This window comes from Drosophila suzukii, unplaced genomic scaffold, assembly GCF_043229965.1.
Source record: "Drosophila suzukii unplaced genomic scaffold, CBGP_Dsuzu_IsoJpt1.0 scf_6, whole genome shotgun sequence".
NCBI lineage: Eukaryota > Metazoa > Arthropoda > Insecta > Diptera > Drosophilidae > Drosophila > Drosophila suzukii.
The window spans coordinates 656,188-664,870 of record NW_027255938.1 but is presented as its reverse complement, the minus strand read 5'-3'; positions in this window follow the sequence as shown (position 1 = coordinate 664,870).

The window sequence follows — 8,683 nt, the reverse complement described above, 5'->3', positions numbered from 1 at the left end:
GTCGGTACTTAGCATTGCGTAGTCAATATTTTTAAAGTCCTTATAAAATATATGGTTTTCAATTAAGTCTGTATAAATATTATAACTTAAATAAATTAGAACGTGTTTTGAAAACATTGGTAGTCAATAAATCGGTTTGGTCTATAAACGCAGCCTATTAAAGTTTTTGATGAGTATAATGTATTTGTGATTTGAACAAATATCCATTCAACAGAGCTATCACTCGGATGTTTACACACAAGCTTTGCATTAAGACGATTACGCACATATATGGCTACTCCCCCAGCGTGGCTACCTCGGTCGGAACGAAAGAGATCATAATTCTACTAACGAATCACTAACATAAAACGAAAACCTTTTTTTGGACAAACATATAACATCGAGGCTAGAATTAACAAAAAATACCTAAATTCTTCAATTTTATTCACTAAGCGTTGAGCGTTAATATGGCATACACGAATGCCACTTCTCTGATTACCAAGTACTCTAAGCTCGTATAGCTGCTCGCACTCGGCGAACATACATTATCATCCCCACACGCACCTATTGCTTTTGATACAATAATTAGTCTACGCACCACTATTAAACACAAAAAGGGTCTTGAGAGCGAGTGAGATACATAATTAGAGAGTCGTAATTTTAAGAGTTCTAAAAATCTTAAGTCTAATGTAAAGAGAATATATAAATTTAAAATACCTAGTTAAAATTAGATAACCCCTCACAATTCGCGGTGATTCCGTCCATCGCTGACGGCGAAAATGCAGCGCGCGACGATGAAGAGAGCTGAGAAGAGAGAGGAGAGGTGGCTTATCAGCGTCAAGGTCTTGCGAGAGCGCCAAAAGCTGATCCATCTCTCGATGCAGTAGATTTTATCACTGCACCGGACGTGGACTAGACGTCTGCGTCTAAAAGCAGCAGAGAGCAGTATGTGCTTTTTTATCTTCATTGCCTCTTTAAATATTACATATTGCTCCCTCAAGAGCTGCTCATTGACTTAGAGAGCGGCTTGTGAGTCGAAGCCCATCATATGCAAGCTTAGTTGTTGTTGCGTGACGATAAGCTCCGATACAGCGCAGCAGCGTGATTTTTTCGTGCTGATTTTCTATGCGTATTATGAACACCTGGTCTACAGAAGCGTTTTGTGTTTTTCTGGCCCGGAATAGCTCCTTGATTTTCCGTGGCGGTGGTAGCTTAAGTGAAAAACAGAGCTGGTTATACAGCAACTTAAAGTATTTCCGCTCAATAAATGGATTTCCATGTAGGCGTAAGTCACACGCCTGATTTGCCATTTGCTATGCTGCCAATTTTGCCTCGATCTTCCCCACTCTCTCTCTCAGGGTGGTCAGCTCGGTGAAAACTATTATTCTTTGGAATAGTTAGCTCGTAACTATATTGGGGGGCTAGCATTATTTTGCTGGCTGCGTCTGGTCCCACTAATAAGCGCCCTGCGGCTTCGGCTTCCTTTGGCCATATCTGCTGTTGCTTAACAGGGGCCGACCATGTGAGGTTAGGTTCGATAAAACGCATGGCGTTTGAGTGGGCTTTTCACCTACCGCTGAGATGCCACCCACTGCCATGCTAGTGGTCGTGACCGACGTCGACGCGGATTGCGTATTTTGGTTAAAGTGTTCCAGAGGAGAAACTTGATATGGCGAGTTGTATGGAAGTTTTCCAATCCGTTTCCTTGTGCCGGTATTGAGGCCAGCGCCACCCTGTCCTCGACTTTTACGTAGCACGTCCCGGTTCTAATAAAACTCGTAGGTTAACATATATCCAATTTATTATTCAATACATAACTGCTGGCTGTATGGCGTTACATATAGCCGTGAGACAAAGAAAAGGGAACAGCTTTAAAAATAATCGTAGCAGACGGTGGCTGATGCAGTACTGAATAAGCGCGGGGGAAGCAAGTGCTCGAGTACCCGACAAGTGCGCTTATAGCTTATGTTGAACGGTACAATTCCAGCCACTCATCTGCTGATTGGAACATTATAGCGGGCTCATTGGATCTGTCTATTGTAAAAGATTTCGGCGACAACATTCTCCCCCCGGTAAACTTGGCTCTCCTGCGTCTGGGTTACCCTCAATCTTCCCGACGTTCAATACAACCAGCTTTGCTACGGGTCGTCGTAAGATGACGTGGGCAGTCTTGATCGTAGCGCTTCTTACTTGCTGGTCCTTAGCTAAGACCACTTCGGTGACTATTCCTTTCGGCCACGTGTTCCGTGGTAAGTTCTCGTCCACTATGAGGACGACACTGGCAATCATTAGGGGTGGCTGCTTGGCGTACCATTTTCCTCGGCGAGCTAAGTGGGGAACGTACTCCCTGACCCATCGTTTCCAGAAATGGTCGGCGAATAGTTTAGCCGATTGCCAAATGCATCGAACCGAAAGATTGTTGTCGAAGATGGGCTTATATCCGCTTGCTGACCCCAGTAGCAAATGGTTGGGTGTGATGGCTTCGTCGTCGTTGGTGTTCAGCGATACGAACGAGAGCGGCCTTGAGTTTATTATAAATTTGATCTCCCAAAGTGCGCTTTGTAGACTCTCGCTAGTGAACTTCACCGCTGGGCAGATGGCGGACAGGACCCTTTTTATGGAGCCTATAAGGCGCTCCCATGCTCCCCCCATATAAGGCGCTGCTGGCGGGTTAAAGTTCCACTTAATTGTGTTCAACGATGCGTACACTTCGTCGAAGTTAACCCTTGGCAGCTCCTCGCAGATCACCTTCTCGGAAGCTTTAAAATTAGTGCCGTTGTCCGTGAATATTTCTCTAGGTGTCCCGCGGCGGTTGAAGAAGTTGCGGATACACATAATGCAGGACTAGGCGTCGAGGGAGTGAGCTATTTCTAGATGCACTGCTCTGACCGTGGGACAGGTAAAGATTACTCCCCATCGTTTCTCCTCCCTCCTGCCAACGGTCACGGGAATTGGTCCAAAGTAATCGATTCCAACGTAGGTAAATGGGCGTTGATAAGCGGCGACTCTAGCAATGGGAAGTTGGGCCATTAGCGGCGGTTTTGGGGAGGCATTATCGTTTCTGCAGCGTTGGCATGCTCGTCGGGCTGACTTATATAAAACTCGTAAGCGTCGTATATAATAAATGCCACGGAACCGTTTGATGCAGGCCTCGAGCATGGTGTGGTGCATCTGACGGTGATACCAGTTGACAATTAGGCGTGTTACGTAATGTCCGTAAGGGAGTACTATTTGCTGTCGGGGGCACAAGTTTTCAGCTCTCCCTTGGATCCGTAGCAGCTCGTCATGAGAAGGTGAGAAGGTACTCCGGGCCATCAAACCATTTATGCATGGAAGTGAAACTCGAAGTCTTAGTGGCGATGTCAGCAAGGTTTAATTGCGCAGTTTATGCCAAACATGAGCGCTTCCATTGTGTAGACGCTTGGATGGTGTAGCTCGTCGTCTTGGTCGTACCAAAGGAAGCGCTGAACTTGGGCATCTTTCGGCTAGACCCGAATTTGATTAAACATCTCCGCGATGTCACCGATGATAGCCATCGGGACCGGCGTGTATAAAGTCGTTCAGGGATTGTCCCCCTGAATGCGACGCTGCATCTCAAACTAGGCGAACCCTATTAGGTTTGTTCGGGTTTGTAATTATAAAGGTTGGTAGATACCATACCCTCGCGTGTTCTTCCAATATCTCGGCTACATTTAGCTAACGGGCATATTTCGTTTGCACGAGATTGTCGATCTCCTTTTGGGTTTGAATCTTTAGTGCTGGTTCCTTGATGAATTTCCGGTGTAGGCACATCAGTCGACTAAGAGGGTTTGGGTAACTATTTGGTAGAGCTGCGTTCTCGCTCTTCCACAGCAGTCCAATTTTAAATCTGCCGTCCTTAAATTTGGCTGTGGAGTTCATGATGGCTAGGGCACGGGAGTCAGCTTCAGATTATAGGTGGGCACGTCGAGGAGTCTCTATTGCGAAGGTTTGCTTAATGGCCTCGTGTAAGGCGGTGTCGGCTTCGTAGAATCTCTAGAATCTCCCATTCTATCACAATCCTCATGTGCACATAGCTTGCAATGGTACACTGCACTTGATAGGTTGTTGTTATCCATGTTACGAATTGATGTGTGTCGGGCATTTCCCCGAATATTGTTATTTTCACTTTGACGGGGCTAATGGACTATTAATTCGGGCACCACGTGGTCCGCGTGATTAGTTACGTAATTTATTACGATTATTTTTAAAGATTGTTGAGGCCAGCGCCACCCTGTCCTCGACTTTTACGTAGCACGTCCCGGTTCTAATAAAACTCGTAGGTTAACATATATCCAATTTATTATTCAATATATAACTGCTGGCTGTATGGCGTTACATATAGCCGTGAGACAAAGAAGTAAGGGAACCGCTTTAAAAATAATCGTAGCAGACGGTGTCTGATATAAGCGCGGCGAAGCAAGTGCTCCCTTACCCGACAAAGGCGCTTAAAGCTTATGTTGAACGGTACAATTCCAGCCATTCATCTGCTGATTGGAACATTATAGCGGGCTCATTGGATCTGTCTAATGTAACAGATTTCGGCGGCGACAGCCGGTGATGAGGAGGCCTAGAGATTGTGGAATGACATCGGCATCGTTGGCACCACTTCTGTGATGACGTCGCGTATTATGATCTCGCAGTCACATTGCCAGAACATATATTGGTCGGAACATATATCAAATTTATTATTAAATATATAACTGCTCGCTATATGTCGCAGACGGTGGATAATGCTGTACTGACTAAGCGTGGGCGAAGCAAGTGATCGCGTACCCGATAAGTGCACTTAAAGCTTATGCTAACGGTACAATTCCAGCCACACATCTGCTGATCGGAACGTTAGCCCACTGAAGTATAGCGGGTTCCTTGGAACTGTCTATTGTAATAGATTTTTGCGGCAACATATGTAAATGCAGATAATATACTCGTATGTAAAGATAGATAATACCCAGTCGTAAGTTGCGGAACGTGTTTTAAAAAAACATAGTTCTGGGTCGTACCTTTTTTACGCAAAACAGCACGCATGCAAATTTTCCAAGGCAAATGTGCATGCTGGGTGCATTCTATTGCGGTGCCTTCTAGAAGTGTTTCAGAATAATGCATCCAGAAGCATGCCCAAACACCCGTTTCGGGAACGTATTCCGAAAGAAAAAGTTCTGGGTCGTATCTTTTTTACGCAAAACAGCACGCATGCAAATTTAACTAGCAACTGTGCGTGCTGGGGGCAGTCTTTTGGGTGCCATCTGGGTGTATTTCAATATAGTGCGTCCAGGTGCATTTTAGTGAGAATGTAAAAAAACCAAACTCAAACCCGAAGGTTGCCGATGCCCATTTTTTTACAATCGTCTTTTTTCGGAACTGTTCTCTTGACAAACAAATAATAAAGACAAAAGGGAACATGCAAGGAAGCGAGCGGTTTTTCTTGTCTCTTGCATTTCTCGTCAGTTGCATTTTTAGTTCTGAAAAGTGAAGTTCGTGCCACGTGTTTTGAAAAAGTTTGTTGCTTTCTGCCACCAATTTTACATCAATATTTTCACAGGTAAGTAAAGTGTAGATAATTTAGTTCAATATGAACACAATAAAATAACACAGTACATGTACACTGAACATTCAAACTAAAAACATATTAAACAAATAAAATAATAACTATTTGTGTGTAAATTGTACATACAAAATAAACGTATTGTATATTTGTAATGTATATACACATATTTCAAAATATATAATATTAAATTTGCTTTATATTTTTCAGAATCGCAAAAAATGAATGGGCACACCAAGGACTGAACTGCGTAAATGACAAAAGTACATAAACAAGAAGGAAGCACCAAAGCACCGTACAGAAGGGGAGTTACTCCGATTAAAAATTAGTTGCGTTCTTGAATATTGAAATGAAAATAAATATGAAATTGAAATCCAGTTTTATGTATTCCTGGGGAAAACTTCCAGATATTTGGTTTTTGAATGCTTCTAGGTGCATTCCTGGGTACATGTTACAGGTGCATTAAAAAAGAATACACCCAGAAAGTGTTTACTATGTTGCTTCCAGGTGCATTAAAAAAGAATACACCCAGAAGGTGTTTAGTATGTTGCTTCCAGGTGCATTAAAAAAGAGTACACCCAGAATGTGTTTAGTTTGTTACTTCCAGGTGCATTCCAGATATATGCTTCCAGAAGCATGCAACGGGTGCATTCTTTTTTGTCCCGCACCCGTGTAAAAAGAATGGACAGACTCATCACTTCCGGAACACCTTTTTGATGCCATTTCATAATGAAAGAACGCATGCTGGAATGCTGTCATTTACGACTGGGTATATGTAATTTATCAAAATGGGTTGGTGAATGAATAAATAAAAGAATAAATGAGCCGAACAAAACAATATAAAATTAGACAAATATACTAAATCTAATAAAAAACAAGGAAGAACGCTATAGTCGAGTACCTCGAATATCAGATACCCGTTACTCAGCTAATGGGACCAAAGGGAAAAGGAGATATGCAAGCAGCAAAGCGAGATTGAAATGCACCATCTACCCGTGATATCAATATATGGTTATGTGGGAGGTAGACAGATGTAAGCGTTATGCGCGTTAGAGTGGGCGTGGCCAATTTTTTTTTGGGTCAATCGTGAGAAGGGTAGCTATTGAGTGGTGTAGGTTTTATTTAGGACAGTTGTGTTGGATATATCGTTACATATAGAAATTATAATTAAAAGTGTTCTGCTCACGTCCTGCTCTGGAGTCTATCTCTGTCTCGACTACATTACATTTTTAGAGTCTGGTAACATTACTAAAAGGGACTGATTCCACACTAATCTAGGAAGGTTTGGTATATACTATATTAGGCGCGGCTCACGGTCGGCCTATCCTGGAAAATCACTGCGTCCTCGCAGTATTCATGGGGTGGATCATCTTTCAAATCGTCATCTTCGTTTGGCTCCTCCGGTGGCAGCTCACACCAGCGCTTCATCTTGTCGGACGAATACACCGACTAGTAATGTCTCTGCTTTTGTTGTGAGTGAGGGACATCTTCTACAAGAGATCTGTCGATCGGCAGGAATTAGTTGATTATAAAAGGACCTTTGTAGCGCGGCTCCAATTTGCGTGATGTGCCCGTGCTGAATGGATCATTCTCGACCAACACAAGGTCTCCAAGCCTGTAAACAGTTGGCTTCGCATGTTTGGCATCGTAGCATTTCTTGGCAACAGCTCGGTGATCGTTGACAGTTGTCGCAGCATCTGCTCTAAGTTGATTCAATTCCGCATCGGTTACCAGCTTTTGGTCTTGGCTTTGAATGATGTTGGTTATCGCGTTCTTCAGGATATCTCGAGGTTCATAGCGGTACAGGAACTGAAAGGGAAAGCATTTAGTAGTACTATTTACCATGGTATTAATGCTCCACTGGATTGATCGGATATTGTCATCCCAACGCTTATCGATGTCATTGGAAGGCAACAACATTGACAAAATGGTGCGATTTCTGCACTCTGCGTGACCATTGGCTCTGGGTGTCCTTACAGCAATTAAAATTTGCTTTACATTGTTTGACTTGCAGTACTTTTCAAAATCTTTTGATGTTAATGCTGTACCACAATCTGTTACAATTCGATCTGGCATTCCCAGGTAGCTGGTTACATCTTGCAAGTCGTTTAGGACGTGTTTAGTTGCTGTACTTTTCACCGCTCGTAGAATGGTGAATTTGGTGAATACATCGACTATCACAAGAATATGCTCGTTTCTTTGGGTGCTCTTTGGAAATGGCCCCAGGTGGTCCATGTGTATCGTGGAAAAGGAAATCGGCTTGATGTCATCGTAGTGGTATTGACCTTTCTGACGTCCACCTGGTGTTTTGTAAAACGCACAGCCCACACATGATTTGATGTAACTTTTGACATAGTTTCGCATTCGGGGAAACCAAAATCCGTGCTCAAATGTCCGGCCTTATCGTGACATTCATGTAAAATGTGAAATTGGTGCCATGTTTCCGAAACAAGCGATCTTGCTCGATCACATACTCGTCGGTCTCAGATTTCTTTTCCATTCATTTTTCATGTCTGCGACAATTTTTCCTCTTCGTCGATTATCGCTCGACTGAGTGCGTCTACGTGGTTCATCAGTGTTCCTGCTCGATGAACGATGTCCATGTCGAATTCTTGAATACGTAACCACCATCTTGCAATCCGGGGTATCAGTTCTCGTTTCTCCATCGACGTCTTTAGGGCATTGCAGTCTTTGATAACCTTTATCTTCTTGCCATAAATGTAGTATTTCAACGACTCAACGCTCCAACGACTCCACGACGGCTAGAGCCTCAAGTTCGTAGCTGTGATAATTTTTCTACGGAATGTTATTGACTGCTTAAATAACTCACATTGTCCAGGTTTAACGTTAATCTGCACTCCTTTAAAACTTTCCGGATCCTCACAAGCTTCTCGTATATCTCATCAAATGTTTGACTGCCAATAAGGATGTCGTCCATGTAGTGTATCATGTCGCCTTTCTGTACTCTCTTTTGTAACTCTGCCATGAGTCGATTGAAAATTCTTCCGAACGGAAATCGCTTAAATTCGTATAATCCATCTGTGGTGATGAATGCAGTAAATTTTCGGTTCTCTGGGGCTATCTCTCTCTGATAGTATCCACTGTTAAGGTCGAGGGATGAGAAGTACTTAAATCTTTTCG